The 25,204-nt window shown below is 35.4% G+C and overlaps 1 protein-coding gene across 3 annotated transcripts in view; it reads left to right on the forward strand.

The window, feature by feature from the left end:
• Positions 1–5,480: 5,480 nt before the first annotated feature.
• Positions 5,481–25,204, forward strand: part of LOC117779818 (serine-rich adhesin for platelets) — a 41,638-nt gene continuing 21,914 nt past the window's right edge. Inside the window, exon 1 of one of the 3 annotated variants that reach the window (XR_004617033.1) lies at positions 5,481–5,637. The gene's annotated coding sequence lies outside the window, so the exon portion shown is untranslated. Of the gene's footprint in view, positions 5,792–25,204 lie in introns of all 3 variants that reach the window. The other 2 variants (XM_034616140.1, XR_004617034.1) reach the window with 2 other exon arrangements.

Genomic DNA, 25,204 nt, shown 5'->3' on the forward strand with positions numbered 1-25,204 from the left:
ATGATTTTCTGGTTAAAGTGTTGAACAAAGTAATTGTTATAGCAATCGCGGGCTGTGCCCAGATGACAGTTGTTGGCATACAAACGAGCACATAAATAAGTATCACACACATACACACATGCATATTCTATTACACGCATACAATATCGAATAATCATTGTGAGTAGTCAATAGAGTGGGCTGTCATTTTGGCCATAAATATTAGGTGTTAAAATTATGCTAAATGCAGTGGGTAGTTAGGCCGTGATTTCTATATAACTACATTTCATTGCAACTAGTTTGTTGCCCAAGTTACTCGTGTTTTCGCCATTTACATGCCTTATTTTCATTGAGACAGTCTGACTTAATTTATGCCCATTACCTTTCTCAAAGCTTCCAATTACGCGATGTTGATACTATTTTTTTAACTCTGTTTTCATTATCTGTGAGACACTTTGCCAACGCTTTGGCAAACTTCTTCAACAAAGGCGGCCGGCTGTCTGTAAGTCAGTCAGTTACCAATTCAGTTATTCATTTAGGCTCCGAAAATGGTCATGAAAAAATACTTATTTTTTTATGGGTAAATGTGGTTTTCTTGTTTTTACGCGCTCGTGCAAGGATTGCGACAGGGAAATTTATGGTAGACTTTGAGGTTTGTCTCTCTGATCTATTAATCAGACATCGATAAAAGGATAGTTTGGTAAGGTATTCGATAGTTTCAACATGTTAAAAACTTTGTATGAGCAAATGTATGAAAATAGCTGCAGATCTTGTTAAAATTTGTATAGTAGCCCTTAAGGTAAATTAAAATGTATTAAAATTACATTATTTATCGAATTTAATTTGATTCCTATTCAATTTATGTTGTCAATTATACTGAAAAATATTCAATAAACATGGTAATATAGTTATAAGAATTTTTTTTTTTCATTTGTTTAATTGTATTTTCTCTCGACCGTAAATTTTTGTAACATATGAGATGTGTACATTCTCTAAAAATTTTTCTACTAGTATAAACTACTGGGAACGGAGCTTGTCAACATGCGTTCAATGTGATTTGCTGATGTTGTTGTGGTCCCCATCGCAACGACGGCGACGTCAGTCAGCCGAGACAACGCAGAAAATTTGCTACTTGTTGGTTTTCTGCCTGGTTCAGTTTGGTCGATTCGAGGCCCAAGCAACAAGCAGCCAGCTACGTACAAAATCTTTTAACTTAACATGTAATAGCTCTTTAAAAGGTTCACCTAAGCGCGCCCGAGTTTAAAGACAGCGAACAGCGAAATTGGGTCAACAAAGTGTTATGTATGCAACTATTTATAAAGCATGTGAGCCAAGTTTGTTGCCTAAGTCATTTGATTCGCCTCTGGCATTAGACATGAGATACATTGGCTGTGCCTAGTTGGCACTGCGCCACACATTACACTCTAAGATGCACATTGATTAGCTAAGGCCAAAGTTTAAGCGGTTAAACGTGAGCCCAAACAACAAGCCAGACAGCTAGTCAACTGTCTGGCAAAGCAGCCAGGCACAAGCTCGACAATGTTAATGCCTCAAAATGACTCAATTTGCTTGGAGTGTCCAATTGAGTATGGCACGCATGCATTCATTTAATAATTAAATAGACATAAATTACTTTTTTAATATTACTTTTTATTACACACGCCCAAATAGTTCACACACCACGCGCGTGGTCATAGATACAGTGATACACGCAGAACCAAATTATAAATTCAAAGCATATTCCCACCATAAATGTCGCATAAATAGGAGTATTTTGACAAAAGGGGCACGTAGCATAAACAAATGCAAATTAGACGTAAATCAATCATAAAGTACTAGTGAGCCCACAAAAGATCGTAGACGTAAAACACATGTTTCACCAGCAGCAGTGTAAGGAAATAAAAAAAGAGATATCGTCCCCACCTTCCAAACTAGCCACGATAACATGTTTAGGCTTAAATCATTGTTAGTTATCATTAAGTTATTTATATTACATAACTATTTTACTATATATTATATTTTGAAGCTGAAATATTATTTCCCCTATGTAAATAATTTCTGAAATACCTTATTTACAGGAAAATAAAAATAATTAATTTAAAAAAATATTTTAGAATTCGAAATAATATTAATGTAAGTCCATAGCTGAGCAATAATAAATATAATGAATTTAGTTGTCAGTTATTAACGTAGCCGAGTACCTCTATATGTTTATATTATTGGTAGACATATTTATATGTTTTATGTACTTGAGAATTTGTTAATAAAAACTTTACAAGCCATTTGAGCGATGCACCATGGCAAGCAGGATGACACAACACGTTGCTAAACACATGTCAGCAATGATAAAATACAACAAATCCAATAACAAAACGAATAAGAAAGTCATAAAAATGCTCACCTGCAGATGGCGCCCAGAAACCGGAAGCAAAATGTAGACAGCGACTGATGAACCTTTGCCTGAAGCAAAGGCGTGTCGCAAATCCAACAAATACATTTATTTGTTTAATTTTGTTTTTTGTTGTGTAGCGTTTTGTTTTGTGTGTTGGGTTGCTTGCTTTTGATGCGGCTAATTTAGTGCCACGATATGTTTTCGGTAATTAGTCAAGCATGCAACTCGACAAACTGAGACCGTGCAGATGCCAAATAAATCATACAAAATTTAAGTAAATAAACAAAATAAACTTTAAGCAAACGTTGAGGAAGCAGCAATAAACACACATAAATATTAGCTTACAAAATGCATGCATCAAATATTTTTGGGATTTGATTTCTGTTTAAAGTACGAGTATGTGAAAAACGTGATTTGTATATTGGTCTGCGGCATTTTAACCATTAACAAAAATAAAGTAATAAAGCAACTACAAGCACGTGTGCCAAATGACGAGGAGCCGCCAAATTTGTTTGCAATTTTGTTAGTCAACGTTGCGTTAAATTTCTGTTTTGTTTTTTGGTGCTATTGACATTTGAACTGCACTTGATAATAAAAAAAAAGTGATCAAGCTTTGCTTTTTTTCGTCCTGCATATTATTAAATAGATAATTAAAATAGTATATACTTTGTAATTGTCCATATATATAAAGAATTTATATAAGAACAAGCAATCAATCTAAAACTTTACTCGTAGCATTTAACAATATTTTTAGCAAAACATTTGTGAATCAAGAGCAACACTTAGCAACAATTCATTCCATGATTACATGTGTAGATACATAATTTCATCTGCATCATAAACAAATTTGGTATGGTTATCCATTAGACCAAATTGCCTTACGAAAAAGGATGCATTTTCCATTTGTGTTAACAAAAGACACTTACTGCACCGCAAAACTAAAATCATTTGCCCAAATGTAAATTTTCCTGCAATTTGTTGGCTCACACTCAACCCAAAAGACAAAATGGAACACAAAGCGTCCCACACAGGGACCATAACTTTCAAATGCGATTTGTAAAAAATTTGTAACTGAAAACAATTGCTGGATATTTCAAAATGGCGTGACAACATTTTCATTTTAGCCATGCTTGAGTGGTTGCTGCTGTTCCAATAACCGAATCCGTAACCAAATACAAATCCCAATTGCAATTCCCCAATGTGAAACAGCCACCGCCAGCGACACGTTTTGAACCCAAAGCCCCAAAGGGTCAAGTGGCGCGTGTAGCGAAAGCCACGCTGAAGGCACAGTTATTGACAGGAACAGAGCAAAAGCATTAACAGCCATAACAGCGAGGGTCGATTCACTTATTCAGAAGTTCTTGAAAAAAATGTGTCATATTTACAATATTTCTGCAAGCTTAAGAAAGGTTAGAAACTAAAAAGAAAAATAATCTTTTTTGTATTAAATGATATATGCATAAAGTAAAACATGCGAAAGTAGTCTTTTAGGGCGAACCAACATTTGTTACTCTTTGAACAACCCTCGCTTAAGAAATGGTCATGCTAGCAGCCTAATAACCAACAGCTATGCACAAGTATATACAATTAATACAAGTACAATTGCAGCTCGAAAGATACCCAGATACAGATAGATGCAAAGGGCCATCGGTATCTATTCTCAGTTCGATCTTCACGCCCGAGTGACGCCCGGAACCTTCCTCAGTGCTGTACTATGGAGCGCAGAGCGAACGATACTTGACTGAACTTGACATGCATTTTGTTATGCCAGTGCGTGTAGTAAAATGAGTAAATGAAGGTATCCGACGAGTGTAACTACTACTACGAGTAGGTAGAAGTAAGTCTCTTAGTCTAGACTTGGCTTGCAATTGTAAACTGCATTGGAGTACAGCCTACGTGCAACATTGGGGCATACTGTTGTTGTTCTAATTAATGGCTTCATTATGTGTTGTTGTCAATGAAATTGGATTGGCAATACACCAACCCATAAGTTGTAAAGCACAATTAGTCAATCAGCTGACGCTTCTTTATTGCCTCACATGAACATATTCAGGGTGATCACCTGTTGTTTCATGCTACCGAATATTGGAAAATAATAATATGTTAGGAAAATAATATTGGACATGCATTCAAATACCTTTCCAAAAGTTAAGCTGAGTTATGTAAATATGTTTTACATAGATATGACTCCTATTGCAATAACGTTAATGTTGTTTACGTTACGTTATTTGCTTAGCAGCGTGTGCCGGTCTCAGATGCCGGTTTGTTGCTGTCTACATGAGCACAAAGCACAAATAAAAAAAGCCGGCCAAAATCGAGGAGAGCGTAACACTTAAGAGCGAGTCGTAGGGTTGTCGAGTGTTTTGCGGAATCGTTTAAGAGTTTAATTCAAAATAAATATAAGCAAATAAAATGAAGTTATTACACACATAAATATAGAATATAATTAATATTCATTTTATATAAATATCAATATTAAATATTTTAATGAATAAAAATTCACCAAAACTCGAATGGATGGAACTACTGGATAAAATAGTAAAAGAAAACGTTTTACAAAATAATAATATAAATTATAATTATTCATTTGTACGATTAATAAATTTAAGTTAAATGTCTTCTTTATTTAAATGTCATACATTGCGACTAGTGCTTTAACTTTAGTAATTTCATTTACTTTAAAGCTAATAAGAATTTGAATTAAATTAATTGGTTTTATGTGGCATTAGAGGATATGCTGGCACCCATTTTCTAAAACTAGGAATGATTTCATTGGAATTACTTCTCATTTTACTCGACGTAAATGTGCAGCTCCTTTTTAGGGATGACAACAATAAATCAACTTTTATTACAAAGCATTGTTACTTTGTTTATATGTAAGGAAAATAATAATAATAAGCAATTAGTTTATCTGGTGTCATTTCCAAGACAGAGCAACTACTTCAAGTGGGTGCAAATCAATACAGATACTAAGTTAAGAGAGACAGAGAGAGAGGAAATAAAGTATTTTTCTCTTTAAGCATCAGCTTAATCTCTCTTACGTTGCAGTCTCTGGCTAAAAAGCTGACATCATCCATTGGCTAGGCAGTCAGATCGAGCAGCGAGCGTACTCAGATACAGACCAAGTTTGCCAGACCAGACCAGTCCCGGCGAAGCAGCCAGCTGTCAGACTCAGGCTTATTTAACGCGCGGGCCAAGCTGAAAACTCTTTTAGTATAGCGTTGGCGTGCGAGACAGACGGTTCGGTTGAGCACAAGATACACAAAGTACTTGACAAGTCTGAAACAAAAAACGAGTTCGAGTTCCGAGCAAAAAAATATATATATATACTTAATACATACAACATAAGCACATTTAGCGCAAGCGTTGAACTAATGTGAAACCAAAACAAAAATCAAAAGAAACACTTTAAACACAAAAGTAATAAATAATATAGAAAAAAGATAATAAACATTAAGCAATTGTACAATTGTAGCTTTGACTGTCTGTGATAAAACTCTACAGCCGCTTGGCTGATGTCAGTCTCTCTCTGAGTCTCAGTCTCAGTCTTAGTCTCAGTTTGAACTCGACGTGAATTGAGGTGAAGCCAAGCGTTGAGTGTGAAACGCATACAGTCGCATTAAAAACGCTATCGCAAGTGCTGCTTTTTAGTCACAAAGACTAAGCAGCAAAAGTTACAATTCCAAGCCAACTGTAAAGAAAGTGAAAAACGAGACGCGACAAGAGTCCCCGAAAGAAACTTAAAAGGGAAAGGTTTCTTTGGACTTCGCTGACTTTACATGCCTTTTTCAAGTGCAACAATCAGAAGTTTACATTATGTACCATATAAATTTATTTGCTTGTTTTCGTCTGAAGCCCACGAACAGCTGTTTTCAGTTAGTCGCCCACATGCTGTGGCATAAAAATCATTGAAAATTAATTTTTTATAGTACATAAATTAATATATATATATTTTCAATAATTTTTATACCAATGCTTTGCTTTGCTTTTTTGCTGACTACGCGTTTATTATTTCATTCAAAATACCAATACAAAATTTAAACCACGCGTTTTGAGTTGCTGTTTACGTGTGAATGTGTGCGAGCGTGTGTGTTAAAAAAAACGTAATTCAAATAAAATTGAAAAAAAATCGTTGCTTTAAAAGCGGCCAAGCGACATTGATGCCAATCGCCAGTGCATTTGGTTTTGCACCAGAGTCAGAGTCACAACAACAACAACATTGAGTGCGACAACGACCAGAACAACGATATGAGCATAAGCCAAAAACGCCTTCAGTGGACTTGAGTTTGAATGTAAGGCACATGCTAAAAAGAGCTATCAACGTCTGACTATCGCGCCAGAGGTACGTGTGTAATTCGTCTTTTGATTTATTTATTTACCGTTTTGTCCATTGGTCGCACGAAAAAACCAATCCATTTTTGGTTTATAATTCATACTCGATTATATAATAAATAACAAAACTGTTTGCCAAAATGTATATGATATAATTAAAGCGTTGGCTAAGCGAAACCGATTTAGTTATTGGACAATTTTTTTTTCATGGATAATAAATATGTTTTAAGATTTCATTCAAGCTAATGGTCTAATGGGAAAATTGTCTTGTAGAAAATTGTTGCAACAAGAAAGTTAATTGTAACTACTTCAAACTTAAGCACCTTATTCTCATTGTTCTGACCTTTGCTTTTATTTTCTCTCAGTTGCTCGTAATTATTGCCATAAATTACAAAGTACTGTTCTCAGTTTGCGTAAATTTTTCTACAGCCGAGACTATATAAATGTTCTTAAATATAATCTCTGATTTCTTAACGAGCAGAGTCAAAATAAATTTGCTCATTATTTCCGGCAACTAAGTGTTACACAACATTTACATTTTTCTCACCCGACCGACAACGCTCATTATCCAGTGAATTTTCTCATGCATCTTTATACACACACACACCATGAGTTGTAATTTTTTAGCATTTCTTATTCCGTTTTTTCCAGTTGCTTCACACATTAAAACAAAAGACTTAGGCAACAAACTTAAATATTTAAATGTTTTATCACATTTGTTGGTTTATCATGAATCATGAACAACAATAAAGATATTTTCTTTCAATTAAAGTTCAATGATTCTGGTGAGTTCATAATCTGCCAGGCGTTGTCATTAGTCATCATTTCGCCATATGTAGATAGATGTAGTTGTTCACTTTTTATTGCTGTTTCTGCTTCAATATATATCAAAATATTTTAGATAGCAGACAGAACCGTGGGCAGACATATAGAAAGCTATTCGGCAAACGATAAATTATTCAAGTTCAGCATTTATGTTCAAGCTGTTGATTGGTCGGCAGTATTTTGGCTAGTATTTTTCCCATGCTAACCCTATTATTTATGACAATATCTAATTGCTCAAAATATAGCAGTACAGGGTTCAGCAAATGTAACATAAAGTAGTTTGTGGCGTACATTAGCCCAAATTACCATTGGCAAAAAGGTGTTGGCCCCAATTGTCACCTCCAAAGATATCATGAAAAACGTCGACCCGACAGAACTGGGTGTGGAATTCTAGCACAAGTCTAGCATTACCTTGTGCCGAGTCAGAGCTCCGATAATTTGTATTGCCACGCGCCTTTCGGCCAATTTATCAGTCGCTTGAATGTCATAGCCAGAACTGACTGTCTCGTGTCTGTTGTTGACATTAAGCGCATATCAACACTGCAATCACCAAAGCACTTTTTGTCAAGCTGTGCCAACGACAGCAATTTGAGAAACACGTGTCAGATTCCGTTCTAATATAGACATAAAGGGCATATTGATTTTTGATAAATGGCAAGGTTCTTTCAACCTTTCAGAATATTAACATTTTTTTTTTAAATTGGGCTTATTATTTATTTCCAAATGCTCAGCTTTCCCGAAAAGGTCTGATGTACACGTTGACCAAAATATTTAATATTTTCTTTCCTTTTTAATTATATTTAATTATTTATTGCTAAATTTTAATGGTGTTTTTGACACCCCACCTGAGCATTTTATTTGCATATTGCAGGGAGTTCTATTTTATTTGCTTACAAAATCTTTTTGGTTTGTTTGCATTGTGCTTTCAATTTCGGTCGCACAAAGTACAAAACAAACTTACTTAAAACACAAATTATAAAAAAAAAACTGCACTTAAAACAAAAAACCGACATATTCAAACGTTTCAAAGTCATAATTATTAGCTTTGCCTTTTATGGTTGCACATTGCTATTTTGAATGCTGAAAATAAAAGCAAAACAAAAAAGAGCCGAATAAAAACGTTTATGAGATACAAAAAATTCTTTATAAATCATTCGCTGGCTGCGTTTTGCTTCGAAATAATTCCACTGAACTTTGGCAGACGTCAAGCCATTTGCAATTTGTTTGCATTTAGATTCAAAATATACATGTTTAATTTTGCCTTTTCGGTTGGCTTTTCGTATTAATTTCATCTCCGGACAGGATACAAAATGTGCTTCATAGAAAAATCGAAATCGTAACTGATGACATAAGACATGGAAGTATTTCTAGGTTGGTTTCAAGGCTTTCTTGGGCACATGAGTTGTCTCTATTTTCAATCGACTTAATTACTACTGTGCTCCTAATTAGCTGTTTGCTAGTTTAAGTCAAGTTTGTGTCTTAAGTCTTTTGTTTTTGACAATGCTTCAGCGTCATTTTTGTGCCTTTCATTTTTTTTTTTTTTCATCAGGCTTAATTAAACCATAAACACCTTAAGACACGCTACCATATTCAACATATTGCCACCCATATGACAAGCGACCCACACGACTTTTTTATTTTGGTATTTTTCTGTGTTTTTGTTAACAATGCCAATTGAAAGAGCAGCTAAAAACTGCAGTGACTACACCTCCGCAGTGAGCAGCAGTCAGCGAGCAGTCAACACTCAACAACATAAACGTAGCCCAACCTAGGACAAGTTTTTGCTTGACGTGGTGGGTTTGCGTTTAGGTTAATCAATTTAAATTACCTTCAATTAGGCTTTTTGTTGCTTTTCGGGCATGGACATTGTGAAAGACTCGGCTGCAAACAAAAGTGAAACCAGAAATATGAAAACAATTTGTTGCATTGTCTACGAGTATATGCCCAACGAACAGAGCTCTTTAGCAACTCAATTGTGAGACCGCTGTGCGCTTACATAAATATATTAGAAATGGAAATTACTGTTTTATAGGCTCTCGATATGCCGGCATGCCTCCAATTTGTAAAGTAACATTCATACGTTAAGCGGCTCCAGCAGCTGGTCTAAAATTAATTTATGCATATGTATCTTTATGACCAAGTTGCTCAAGCTGCAGCCACACACGGCGCTATACTCAGGCAATTAAACATTTTATAGCTTCATTCGATATGCATGCTGCCCAGGGAATGTCCAGGAGTCTGTGCGGAGGGAGGGGCACTCGTGTGCAATGTTTGGTAGTCGTATTGTGGGTGTTGGCTCTCTGTTCATACCATAAAATGCAAATTTCTTTGCGTCATAAAATAATATAAAATAAAATAATATAAGAGAATTGATAGCCTGTAATCAGCTCAATGGAGTAAGAGGATGAATAAGGGGGTAGAATGAAGCAAGTATACTTGCATTTACAATTCAACATAATTAGCATTGCTAATTTGTATGACTCATGCATTAGTCGGCTTTTCTTTTCGTATACAAAGTACATTTTATTTCGAAAATTAACATCAGTTGCTAAAATTATTATTTTTTTTAAATTTTATTACATCTATTAAATAAATTAAATAATAATTTCAAATCCAATTTTAAGTCACTGCAAAGTTTCCACAAACTCTCAAAATAATGTAATCAGTGTCAAAATTGGATAAACTTAGAAAACTTAAGACTTAAGCAGAAAACTTGCTATGTATATCACAAATCCGATTTTAATTAATTTCTTTATCCATTCGCACTGCGAGAGATTGAGATTGTCAGGGGAAAGTTGTTATATAAATTACATAGGCAATTGTCAAAATATCAAAACGTCGTCGCACATCAGACGATTTAAATGAGCAATCAAATCAGCACCCCAGCGGTGTCATTGAACCAAGCAACCCGACTAACAAACCAACTGTCCAGCAAATCAAAGCCGCTTAGCAAAAAATCACAAAAACTTATAGTTTATGGCTGCAGTCACACAAATCAGCGGCGATCGCCTTACAACTGACAACAACACAAAGTCGCTCAGGATTGATGACAAGTCGGCAATAGCAAATGACAATTATCAGTATAAAATGCCTACCAGAGAGTGTCATAAAAACAACCAGAAAACAGACAAGATAGTAGATACAACAAAATTCGCAAAAAAAAAAATGAACGAAAATGTGTTTATTGACGTCACTTCATGAAATCAGCAGAAAACAAAGACTGCGATGTGGAGAAAATTCGCCAGACCAGATCAGGCCAGGCCAAAAAACTAGCTCCATCCATCCTCAATCCTATTGCCACCCGCTGAGGCAGTCTCTAAGACTGAGACTGAGACAGAGGCAGAGCTGAACGAGTCGTTTGCGAATTGTTATAATTGCAAACAATTACAATGGCAATAAAGAGTAGAGTAAAGACTGGCACTGCGGCCATTGTCTTGTCCGGCCCGTTTCGGTCTCATTGAAGACATTTTGTTGGCGAAATATTTGCAATGACTAGCTAAAGCCTGCCTATCACATGGCCCAAAACAACCATGGCAATCCCATTAGATAGGGTCCAAGTTCGGCCGGGTCAGCTCCTGCTGCTGTCGCTCATTTTTTCTGTTTTTTGCATAATTATGTGCAGAATATCTTTGTTTTGTTTTTATTTTTCCAGCTTTAAACTTTATAATTTTTGCTGTGTTTTTTTTCGGGGAGAAGTCGCCTCTTGGGTCTCGATTTATTTCGACTGTGTTGCCAATTACCGGCATGAAGGTCTTTGACTGCGCAATCAGCAGCCAACAACTAGAAAATTTGTAACATTTTAGTCTTAGTCGAGACTCTTCAAGTTGTTGCTGTTGCTTTTGTTTATATCCAAGTAGTTTCGGTATTTTTTATGACTTGTTTTTCGTGCTTTAATTTGTTTCGTTGTTGTTTTTTCTCTCTTCGTTTTTTGTTAAGCTTTTTGCCATGGCGCACAATTATTTTGCGGTTGTATTATTTTGGTTATTTTTAATATTTTTATATATACTTATTTATTGTTTTTTTTTTTTTTTGCGGTGCTTTGTAGCTCTTTTACATTTCACGCTCTTGAGTTGATTGGCTTGAAAAACTTTTCAGTGGCAATGAAAATTGTTATACGATCTGAGAGATGTGTAAAGCTTAATACTGGATAGAAATGTAACCAACTAGCTAATAATTATCTATCTAATCTTCTATTTACGTTTATAAACAATTTAAAACGCTGATTGCCGTCTTCTTTCACTTACACTTTCTGTTGGTGATTCAATAAATCAATAAACGTTCAATAATCGACAACAATACCATTTTTCAATTAACCTGAACCGCAAAATGCAATTAACTTTTACACGATTTCTAAAAGAAAACAACAATAATGCAGCTCTGGCTGCGATTTTACCTGGTAACCCAGTTATTCAACGCTTTATACAGCTGTTTAATTGAATGCCACAGCAACGTTTCATTATGCTACAGCACAACGTATTAATTAAGTTATTTTAAAAACCTTTATTAACAATAATTAAGCACAAAAAGCATTATTAAGCAACAAGTATTTATTTGATAAAGTTATTCAAAAGAGTAATATACTCAAAAGACTTAATCATTAATTTTGAATGCAGCTTAACATTTTTTGATTAATTAAGCATTCACAAAATAAAAATAAAGAAATATCAAAAATCAAATTAAATGCTTAAACATAAATTGATATATGTTGTAATCAATAAAAAAAAGATTAACAATAAAATAAAATTGTAAATTAGAACCTTGAAATCTACATTATTTAATCTAAAAAATAAACTTTTATATAAAAGAATTGTTACATCATTTTTCCACATTGTATGCCCCTGACATGATCATATTTTAAATTATTTTAAAACAGTAGTAAAAAGTATTAAAGAAGCCCTAATGAAAATATAGAATGAACAATAAATTCAAGCCTAATTAACATGGCTTTAAACTTGACCTCTAACCAAACAAATATGCATCATAAAAAAAGGGCAAATCATGCGACTTGAATGCGTTTCTCGCGCGCTTTTAATGCTACCAAATTAGATACATTTATAATGTATTTCAATGCCTTCATTTTAATGGGGCGCCATTTCTATAAGCATTGCCAATGAATGAAATTGTTTGGCTTTGGTTGGTAATTTGGGCAAAAAAGTTCAAGTTTAAAGTTAATAATGCGGGCTAATTGGGAATTATATAAGGGGGTAAAAATATGTACAATATGTAAATTGCAGGTTGAAGTTGACCTAGAACAGCGATTATTGACAAAGAGAGCGCATTGTGAGTGTGCGAGTGTCTATTGAAGTGCGAAAAGTGGGTGAGGAAGTAAACAATTTCGGAATTGAATTTGAATTTGTACGAGTATATGGATTTGGGCTGCTTGTGTTTGCCTGCTAATAGAGCTGCCCTGACCTTCAAAAATAATTGACTCTGGCAGTTTTGTTGTGATGTTCGAGTACCTCGATCATTTAGGTTGTTATTACTTGTTTAGTCATGCTGCTAATGAGCCAGCAGCCATAGGCAGGTTCAATGCAGGTTGAAAGACCAAGCTAATTTGTGGGATTGGCCTAACACCGCATGTGGTAGGCTGGCCTACAGGCCAACAAGCATTTTAGCTGATTTCATAAGTCCCGTTACCTAATCTCAGTAGCGGTCTCCAAAATTGCGGAACCGCAATACAATTTTCAGATTTTTCATATGCCTCCTGCCTATTGTCGGTTACCAGTTGCAGTTTGAAACAATAAACGTCATTTTGTTTAACAAAAAACACAATTTTTTTTGTATCATGTTTTCATTCTGCCCGTCGTCGCCTTCGCTTTCACTTTTCCATTTCGCTGCTCACTTTTCCTTACAAAACTCATTCGTATTGATTATTGCCTATTGACGACTACGCCGTGTGATTTTTGCTCATTTCGTCTGAGCTTTGCCTCGAGTCTTTGGCTTCGCTTCCATTTCTCATGGATTGACTTGGCTGCCGAAATGAAAAGTTTTCGCTTTACTATTTGTCATAATTAATTTTTTGCGCTTTATTATTTAATTTAAAAACAACAAGCAACCAAGCCATTTAAAACCATTAAAAATCATTCGAATTGCCAATGCATGTGTGAGTGTATTCAGATATATCGACTTTTTATAGCTTGCTCTAGTTTGTGCTCTTTAAAGTGAAAGATGTTATGGATTTTGATTTTGGCTTTGGGGTACCTTCAGGTGATAAATGAGCCACAGCGAAAGCTTTTTTTTTTTTTTGTTATCAAATTAAGATTTACTATTGGAAAGGAAACCGAAAGAGATCCCAGGGATAAAGGTGTTGAAAGTAAGTATATAGGAATAGTTTTTAAAAGCAAAATGACAACTTTAAAATAAATTATCTATTATATATTGTCAATTCAAAAATTTGGAAATTGAGAATAAGTCATCTATAGAGAGAGAGAGAGAGAGAGAGAGAGAGAGACACAAATTACAAGTCACCTCATTAGAGTCAAATTGCAGCTCCTTCTCTTTCAAGAATGCAAGACAGAATTTTGTTGTATCTGCATGACTAAGCCAAGTTCATAGAGTTGGCCAGCGTGTTAATCAGCAATTTAGAATATTTTGCACAAGCCAAAGGCAAATAAAAAGGCTACAGCAAATGAAGTGGGGGCTTCCTTCAATGCATTTTTATTTCCATTTCCTGCACAGTGGAAACATTTGTTGGCCCAGCTGTTCGAGTTGCTGTTTGAGTGTTGTTATGGCATTGCATTGAATTTATCATTTGGCTCACACAAAAGCCCTTAAAGGCTCTCAGCAGCAACAACAACAAGCAGTGCATTGATTTCCTTTTTACTATCTTGACAGCATTCACTTGGGCAGAGGGAGAAGAAGTGGGGCAGCGGCCACACTTCGACAGAGACAAACGAAATAAATGCGCGATCAAGCGATAAACTATTTTAAAAGACAGCTACAGAAAAACGAGCAAAGCTACAAGAAGTCGAGAAGACCTACATTGAGTTTGCCTACTTGGAAGGTACCCAGTAAAAAATTTATGTGTTTACTTTTAGCTAAACAGTTTTAAGAACCAACAAGAAAAACGGCTATAAGAATATTGAGCTATGAATAATAAATCATAGTAAAATAATATTGTTTATTTAGATTCTTTAAAATATAATCAAGTTGTTATGTAAACAGTTTTATTAACCTAATAATTAAAAAAAAAAAAATTATTTGAGAAAACCAAATTATTTTATGTATTAATTTGATCCCCAAATATTGAACTCAGTCAAACTATCATACCCGTTTTAAAAATTTTTTACCGCACAGGGTAAACAAATAAGACCAGTCAAAATGATTTCTCACACAGCGAGAGGGAGACAGAAAAAAAAGCGCAAACCAGCTGAGCTTAAGAGACAGCAAAAGGCCTAACAAGCTGCAGTACTTAGAATAGAGTCTGAGAGATTCTCGAGCCAACTTCCCTCTGCCGTATCTTCGAATAGCCGTTTGTTTGCTTTTAAGGCATTGGTTAACTTTAAAAGGAGCTGCAGCTGAAGTCAGCTTATTTCCTGCTGCAAAATAAAAATTCTAAACAGCTGCCTGGCAGACTCAAGAGCATCCTTTTGTCTTGGCCAAGGTAAGGGAAAGACTCAATGTAGAATCAGAAGGAAGGCAAAACTGCTAAAAGTTGTTGGTTGAAGTTGGCTTGTTAGGAGGCTCTGTGTCTGTCTTTGCCTGCCATTTCTAGTTTGTCTCATTGACCATTTTTAGCTTTTTAAGTACTCTTTGGTCATTGTTAAGTACTTTTGCGTGTCAGGCAGCCGCGGCTCGACAGACGCTGTCTTCTGGGACCACATGTTTAACTTGGTTATTTATGGGCAAAGTGTCAGTGCTAATCAAATGCCAGCCATCTAAAATTATTTGGTTTATACTTATATACCAGAGTGTCTTACAATTGGCATTGTTTTAACCAAAAAGGTCATAGAACTGTGCAACGCATTCAATTCTATCATCTTGGTTTTCATCTGGAAACCACCTTCCCCTAAAATGATCATAAAGATACAAATCTTTATAGTGAGTCGAAGACGTGCAGTTTAAATTTGGTCATTTCTATGTTGAGCCAGTTTCAGTTCCAGTTCCAGTTCCTCAATATTTTCTGAGTGCTCATAAACTGCAGTTTTATGGCCAACGTGTGGCCAGTTGTGCAAATGTTGTCCAAATCCCCAAATGACGCAATTTCCAAGCGACGGTTCTCTTTTTGATCAGGGCACACGTGTGTGCGATATTTGTCATCATCATCGAAACGCCGCCCACGATTTAACATGAGGAGATCGAACGGAGAAAGGGCGGAGGGATTATAACTGATCCGCATAGAACGTGGCATTAGGTAACTTGAACTCACAAACTGTAGCTGTATCTGTAGCTGGTTCGTTGACTGGCATTCATCAGTCAAACACGGAGTCCGAACCTTACTCAATCACAGATGAAAGAAGCTGATGGGAACGGCGAATTGCGAATTTGAAACGAGTTCTTTGGATCGCTACACGACGGGTCAACGCCATAGAACAACGGCATATATTGGGAATCAATATGTAAATTAGCCAGACTCTGGCTGTGCTTGAGAAAATCATGCCAAAAATTGTGAGGGATGCGAAGCTCAGAACACAGAATATTTAATTTCATATGGATTTATTTAATGAGCTATTAAGTTAAATAAACATCGTGACGTGATTAGAAATTATATTATAATAACAAAATGAACTGTACAATAAAATCAACCAATAATGTGTGTGAAACATTTGAGAATATCTTTTCGGTCACAGATATTGCAAGTAGACAAACAACATTTCAACTGCATTGAGGATAACAATCGCATTTTGAAACAGGAAGTTCTCCTAAGTGTATATATGCATGATCAATTTATATTTGCTATAAGCATTATATTATTGTTGTTGCTATCTTAACTTGTTCGTTATTTAAGTTTAAAATTGGTTTGTCCCCATTTGACCACGCTATGATTCATGAAATTTCACTTTAAATGTTATCCGTCTTCTCACTTACAGAATCTGTTTATCTGATGGCATCCATTTCTTAATTTCTATAAATAAACATTGATATTTTAAATTATTGCTCTGTTAAGTGCCCACTTGAAACATGCATTTACCATTTTCATCAAGCCAAAAGATCATACTACAGATCATCCTTTACCCGCTCCAAAACATCACAGTTGATATATTTCAGCTCCATTTATATAAATCTGTTTGTCTGTCTTATAATCGGCGCTATCTGACCAAATTGCCACCCAGCATTCACAAAAACTATTTTGCACAGCTTTCATGCAAATTCCGCCAACTCGACATATGCAAATCTGGCTATCTATTTTATGTAGCTGCTCAATTTTTGCATGTCTTCGGTTTTTCTTTATCCAATTAAGGGCATACAAAAGACTCAGGCGACAAACACGACCTCAAGGCTGAGCAACGGCAATCAATCAACAAAAAAAATGCCACTAAATTATTATGCAAATTATAATATCTTATTGTCAGCTGTGTACAAAAAGTAAAAGTGTTAAAATTCATAAGCGTCGTGAAAATTGTATGTTGCAGAAAAAAACACTAAAGTCATTAAGAATCCTATTGTTTAATACCCTCAACTGGGAGATACCTCACAATTAAAGAAGTGGATGCCGATTTTAGTATTTACTTTTGCTTAAAGGTGGCGAAATCAGAGCACATTTATATATTCAATTAATTACTCTGATCATTCTGGCTTATAATAATAATACAAAATCAACAAAAATTCAAATACAAACATAAATAAATAAATCTTACAATTTTTAAAATAAAATGTGACTATTTCAATTGAACTAAAATATAATTAAAATATTTATTATTTTTGTTTTTTTTTAAGTCCGCTTCAACTAGTAAAGTAATCTACACCTTCACTTCCATTTACAGGGTATTAACTATTTTGCAACTGACCACAGTTAAACCAGCTCATGTTTCACTTTCAAAAAAAAAAACGCACTGTCCAAGAGCTTTTGACCACACACAAAACTTAACAGTTCGCTGTCATTTCCGATGTAGGCGTCGCATGTAATTAACTTTTGGTCCTACGAGGGCCATTCCCGAATCCATTTCTTATCGGTGTTTCCATGCAACTGACGTTGTGTGGCAACCTCATTTTTTGCGCTCACCTCTATATTTCGTTACGCTTCATTTAATATGCAGTTCCTGCATTCAAAGTATCTTTTATATATATCAATTTTCTTGAGGTTTCTTTTATGATTTTGTGGGTTGCTCGCGTTGCCAAACGGTTCATTTGTTTTGTCACATTGGAGCGTATGCGTGGGCGTTTTTAAGGGGGAGTGGTCGTGAGTAGTAACTTATGAATGTTGGCTTGATTTTGGTCGTTTGATAAGCGCCGTTTGTTGACTTTATTTATTGGCCTGTTACCATTTCGGCTGTCAGGCCTAAAGGCGGCTTAAGCGTTGTAAACTTTATTAGCAGGATATGTCAAAAATGGCGCCTGCAACAACAAATCAACTTTGGAAGGGGTTATCATTTACAACCACCTATAAAAATTAACAATTTATGGCCTGAAATTCTTATGGTTTTATTATTTATACTAAAATTGAGTGACTTTAAAATTATTTTTGTGATTTACTTAGTGTTGTTAAAGATTCTTCCAGTTAGGGAGAATATATTTAAAAAAAACTTGGGTTTTTTTTGTGTTTTACTTAATGTGAAAGTCTACAGCTCTCCTTTCTGCTTCCAGTATTTAGTCATTCTCCCCCGATTACCATTTTTTTTTAATTTGCTGCCGTAAGCTGTAGAGTAGAACTTTCTTTTGCCAGTTAAGTCAAATTATTTAATTCCAGAGCGTAAATAGCATCTCAATGTATCTCAAAGTACCAACAACTTACTCCCAATAAGAAGACGACCGAAATAAAGTAAATAATGTGAATGAAAACAACTTTCACCTACATTTCTGTGTGAGATCTCTGACAGATTTTTTGCGGCATTTTATGACACATTCTACACTTTTTTTTTTATGTACAACTCTTCTAGAGCCAAAGTCTAGTCTCAATTGTCAACAGCTCTACAATAGGCAATAGCAACAACTTAATCAACATAGAGTAAGGCAAAGTAAAGCAATGCGGTAAAAGCGAGTACTCGAGTACGAGTACTCCACATATGGGTGCTGTATAATTATATGCATGGTTGGTAACATGAAAGTCGTTTGTGGGGCTTTAAGTGAAGAAAGTTTAAGATTTTGTCGGGGCCATTGTCAACCGGCAAATGCCCGTAAAAATAAAAGCAAATTTCGCACATTATTCAACTGTTCTAGCACAATACAAATGAAAGTGTGGCATCAATAACAGAAAACAGAGTACCAAAATCTTCAGAAAAATGGGCAGTTGCAGCCAGTAATAGTAAGAGTAACAGTAACAGCTAAATTGGCAAGAGTTAACTGACAGTTGATGGACAGCAGTTGGACGAGGGAAAAGTTGGCTGAGACACAATCATGGAAAGTGGATCAAGAGCGCAATTGAAGCAGCTGCACTTAGAGATACTCCTCAGTAGAAGATAGATAAATTTCAGATGTTGACACAATCTTAAATGTTATTTTCCGTCTGTATATCTGGCTTATAATCATATGCAATACAGCAGCAACTATGGCCTATTAGATATGCAAATCAAACACAGTTCGCATCAAACTTATCACATAAATTAGTTAACAAGTTTCTGTATATTTTTTTTTTTTTGTTTTGGTTTTGTTGTTTACAATACAAATCTAATCTTATCGCTTTGCGGGCCAAAACAAGCAACCATTTTAAGTACTTCCATGGCGAGTACGTCATTGAACTTGACTTTGAAGGCGTTCCAGTCGTAGTTTTAGCAGAGAGCTCAGCTCAAGTTATGACACTCGATGTCAGTCGTCGTACAACACGCAGGGCGGACAGATGTACAAATACAGCTGCAGATACAAATACAGCATCAGATACTTGTGTATCTATGTATGTAGATGCGCTGAAACCAGTTATTAAAGTGCAAGTGTAGCTGGCTAAGCATGATGGCCATTTAATTGTTGCCCAAGAAGGCAGCTCAAAATTCAATTTCAAAAGCAGCTGCATAAATCGTACTTGGACGTGTGGGTGTTTCTGGGTCTCCAAAGTATGCCGTTGTCTCATGCCTCACACTGGCATGCTAATTAAGAAAATATATAAAAAAAAAGCCAATGCCTATACATATGTATTTGTTGTTGTATTTAAACAGGCTATGTAAATTTTTCGATTTAGTTCGACGTGCGTTTTGCAGTTCGTCATGAAATTCTCCCGCTTTACGCAATGACTCACAGTTATCAAGTCCAATTGGGTGAACACAAAAAAGCAGAAGAAGTCACAAGGGTATTTTTTTTTCCAGCTAACATAATTTTGGTGTGCCCATTACAGCAAGTTTGTTGCTTAAGTCTTTTGTTTAGCTGGTACCAGAACTCTGGTGTGTTAATAAAGCGCAATGACGACTAAAAAATGTTGTTGGTGCCGTTACCCTTTTTTTTGGACAAGACAGACCGAAATTACACAACTTAACGGTTAATTTAATTATACAGTAGAAACGAAACGAGACGAAATCAAAGGAAACAAAGCCACAACTTTTGAATGCATTTCATAAAAAGGAAAGAGATAAGTACGAGGAGGAAAAAAGAACTGTCAGGCAATTCGTCAATCTGTCAGCTTTTTGACAGCTTAAATTGTGTGGGGCTTTTTTTGGTTCTTTGTTTGTTTTGTATTATAAATTCAATTTGCTTCACGTTTGGGCTGCAATTCGTCAGTTGCATGCGGAAATAATCAGAGCAGTTGACGAGGGTATAATTATTATACAAAGTGATGAAATTAGGCAGAAATAAATTGGGAATTACTTCATCACAGAAGTCTGTACAAAATCCTAGATTAGAAGAATTGATGAAATTGTAATTTAAATCATATTTACATTTGGCAAGTTGCAAATCATTTTGACTTTCACACCCAAATCAAAAGCCATGTCAAAATGGCCAGTCATTGGCAAATTAATGAAATACTCTAAGGTTGCATATCAATCAACAGACGGAAGGTGGTCGAGTTTAATGGGCACACAAAACAAACATAAATAAATACCTCGCACATTTCTGTCAGCTGGGCCTTTGTTGGGGGTTTCTTGCTAATCGAATTGACAAATATTTGACTTATTGTCAAAAAAAAAAAAGAAAATACAAACAATTTGAATGTGGTAAGAGTAACGGTAGCAATGGAAAATTAACGTAAATTAATAACCATTTGTGAGCGTCATGGAGACGTCAGGCGAAGATTCGCTGTGAAAAACAACTTTCGCGTCGCACTTTCTGAGCACATTATGTATATGAAGGGAAATTACACAAGCGACGAGTCAAATTTCAAATTTCATGATACATTACGCATACGCACTGTCAGTGTGAAATTACGCATACGCCGTGTGAGAGCTCTATGTGAAATCGACACCATTTTCTGGGCCTTGTGGGCGTTGCAGGAAATCGTAAAATGTAATTTTCATTAGACGGAAGATATTGTGGTGTCTATAATATATCTGTTACTTTTGTCACAAGCGACAACACGGATAAATTATAACTACAATTACCTGTTTTCCAGTTTTCGCTGCAATTGTGGGCAGAGTGTGAATGCTTCGAAGGTGGAAACTGCTAGCTATGAGTATATTCGTGTACCGAGAGTATATTCAAAGTGTATTCAGCGTCTTTTGGCAGTCCCAATTATGTAATTTCGATTGTAATTTGGCCAAGACAAAGGCCGCCACTGCAAAAATAAGCAAAGAATTGTAGCTGTCTAACTGCAGACCTAAACAAGCCAGTTGCCATTCATTTTACAACTAGCTAACAGCACATTACGTTAAGAAAGCCATAAATTTGTACTCAATAAATGTCGCTTAATTAAATGCAATTGACTCATTTAGCGAATTAATCAATGCATATAACAACAAAACGCCCACAAGATCAAGCAAGTGCGGGTGCCCAACAGTCACCATATAATTAAGCGATTTGCGCATTTGCCTAGCCAAAGCAAATCTTGCTCCTCAGTTAACCAGACGGAAGTCACGGCAATCCGAAAGATACATTTGCGTGTGCCTAATAACAGACGCTAAACGAAAGCATTGCGGTACGATCTGACCACAAAATAGACACAAAGCAACAACCAAAATTATATTAAAAATTAATTTATTTGCCAATAGAAAAATTGCCATGCTCTGGAGTGTAAAGCCGCAAACAAAACATCTTATCTCGCAGCGAATGAGATTTATATATAATAAGTACGAGCTGGGGTCAAAATGACGCAGACGGAAGCACAATAGCAACTTGTGGTTCATATTCATAGTTATGAGTACATTCACATAGTCTGGTATTCACATTATACATATATCACTTGAAGAACGGGGCGTTGCTGTTTAATGTGCGGCACTTTAATCAAAAAGTATTTATAATTGAATTGTAGCAAAAGTTTTGCGTTGAAAGATTGAGCCCAAAACATCAAAGAGATCTTAGATACTGAAAATTGAGACATGTATTGTACATATATATTGTATATATATTTATGTGAAAAGCAGTCTGAAGATTAATGTTGAAAGGAGAACAGATAAACAAGAACAGAAATGACATGAGCAAGGAAGTGAACAATTGTTGTTTGGCGAGTATATGAAATAATTTCACAGCACAAACTTTAAAGATTTATGAAAAATGATTTTATCTTTTTTTTCTTTGAGAAATACAGGGAGTGTTTTGTAAAAATGTAGACTTCAAATCGTAATCAGTCGTAGTTTATCGATCTCTATTCAAATTAATACAGTTCAACTAATGGGGACTTTGCGAATTTAATAATCTGAAATAGGTGGACTATAAGCTGAACTATAAGAAGAATACTTCTAGTTTATTTATCAGATTAAAAAATATAGGGTAAATGCACCCAACTAAATAATAGTATTAGTAACAAAATACTAGATTTTGTCTTGTTAACAAGTTTTCCATGCAGTCAAGTTTGTTGTCCAAGTCTTTCGTATATATTATGCTTGTCAAACTGACGCATTGACCGACACGCGTTTGCTTCTGTTTGTGTCTGATCTGAAATTCAAACAAGAGCACAAGAGCCAATTATGCAAATCTTTGAATAAAACAAGTGAGCTGAAAACTGAAAACGAAATTTGCATATCGGTCAATTGTTGCACGATTTTCACAGAGAACGCGCTGAAAATAACAAAAATGTCTCCTATCCAATTGTGAAATAAATTCTTTTTTCTCGCAAATGTTCAATTGACAATTATATTTTAGTATTGCTATCTCTCTCTATTTTTTACTATTTCTATTTACGCATTTTCAATGCCACTGAATGTACTGAACGCCTTCGCAATGTTGCATAAAATTCCATATAAAAATATGCAACCCACACATTGAAAGCTATTTTTAAACAAACAAATAAATCAATCAGCAGAGCAACAATTTTGCGTATTAATTTGTCAGCTGTAACACAAAACCCAAAAAGTCAGATTAACCTAAATAAAGAGTAAATATATATATATATTTTTTTTTAAGGCAAGTTTTCAAGTGCTACAATTACGCATCGATTTGAAATGCAAATACGAAATTTATTAGCGGACCTCTGTCAAATAATGAGAGCCCAGTTCCAACCACAAAAGCCACAGCAAATCGACTTTCGTTTTGGTAATTACGGAAAATAAATTATTATATTTGTTGTTATCTTTCTTTGCGGTATTTTTGGCTTTCGTATTTCCTTTCCAGCTTTTAGCTCCCTCTTCAGCTGCCGAGTATCTGTCAATCATAAAACTGTAAAAATATATATATAACAGCCTATATAGAAATTCATAATAACATTATCATTTACACTGACCTTCGCAAGAACTGGTGTTGTTCATAAAAGGTCCGCTGTGATTACCAAGTAGACTTGAACGTCTCACGTTTGTCAGTGGCGGCTCCGGGTGGCAATGTGGTTTCTGTGGTTGCGCTACAAGTAGGGCAGAACAGAACAGCAGATATATATAAGTGGGAAATTGTATAGGTTACACTCTCTACGATTTAACGGGTTTAGTTTTAGTATGACTTCAAATAAAATTGTGTATAATACAATGATTTTATTGAAAATCTTTTCTATAATACATTCAAACTACTCTAGAGTTTCTTCGTCAGCATTGAGTGAATTTAAAATGAGCTATGAACCTTTTTCCTCCATTCCTACCATTTTCATTCTTAGTTTGGATATAGCAGGTATTAGATTAAAACCTAAAAGGCTCCTTCCATTATCATTCTGCTCCATCCTCTTTGTTTTCATTTTTAATGGAAATATCCATGATGACATACATATAATCACACTCAAGTTTTCTCTTTATATAGAATTTCACCCTAAAGAGTACATGGTTGCCCTGATATCATTCTCTCAAATACTTTAATGAACTCTTCTAATTTGTATATTTCTCTGAGATTACATGACTCACAGGCATAAACTTAGAGAAACTGTTTGCCTTTTCCTCCATGTCGCTGTCTTATTGAAATTTTATTTTGCTTTTATAATAAAGTGCTCAGAACAAAGAAAAACATTTCACAGAGGATGAGAAAAAAATAGGGAAAATAAATTAGAGTTGTCAAGATACAAATGTGTCTTCCAGTATACAATATGGATGTTTGACTGGAGTATCAGTTGACTAAAGCAAAGATCTAAGTAGACCCTATTAATATACGTTCGGTCGACTAATGCATACAATTTGTTGGCATAATGTAAGTTGGCAGTAACCTTTAGCGATGACAAGTCTAGCGATAAGACCTATTAATCAAATCCTGCGATAAGCCGAGAGACTTTACTATATATTGTTGGGAGTGGGAACACATCAAGAAAAATAAATTGGCAACGGTGTGGTGCACAGCATTTCAGTGTTTATTTATGCGCAGCGAATGAAGTCTAATTACACATAATTGAGCATAATTAAAATTTAATTAACACAATCAAGCTGTTCGCACACACACAAACACAGATAAGAAGAGCCAGAATTCAAGTCAAACAGCGAAACCGGCAAAACGTGTCCAAGGCGGCTGATGTGAATGTGTCTTTTGGCCAAGTTGCGTGCCGCATTCAGAGAAATAGTGCAACCATTTCTCGAGCCAGCACAAAATAATAACAACTTTTATTTCTAGCCAGTGTTAGAGACAATACAACATACAACGTATGTATTTGGCCAACACCAGAAACGAGTGCAAGTTCAACGGCGAAAAACAAGTTTCTCATTTTATTTAATTTTTTGCTATTTTTATTTTTATTTTTACTTTGTTTGTTGGCCAACTCTCGGCTTGGGCATTGGCAGCGTCATCGTCTGTCTCTCTGTCGGTCTGTGTGTCGGCATATGAGGAAGTTAATGCCTGAGCAGCGGGCAGCGAGAAACTCGCCTGACACTACAAGATCAGGCAAAGAAAACTAAGTAACAGTTACTATTTAGCGGACCGTCGCATAAAATATGCAGTCAAATTGCTTTTCTTTCCAACTGACCACGGTGGGAAACTAAAGCGGGCGGGGGTGTTGTCGGTGGTGTACAAAGTGGGTCTGGGATTGCATCGCTGACTCGGGCTGTGTGCTAAATTTGGTTTTTTATTTAGCTTAACTAGCGTTTCAGTGTTAATGCCGCTGAA

The sequence above is a fragment of the Drosophila innubila genome (genome assembly GCF_004354385.1).
Source record: "Drosophila innubila isolate TH190305 chromosome 2L unlocalized genomic scaffold, UK_Dinn_1.0 4_B_2L, whole genome shotgun sequence".
NCBI classification, from domain to species: domain Eukaryota; kingdom Metazoa; phylum Arthropoda; class Insecta; order Diptera; family Drosophilidae; genus Drosophila; species Drosophila innubila.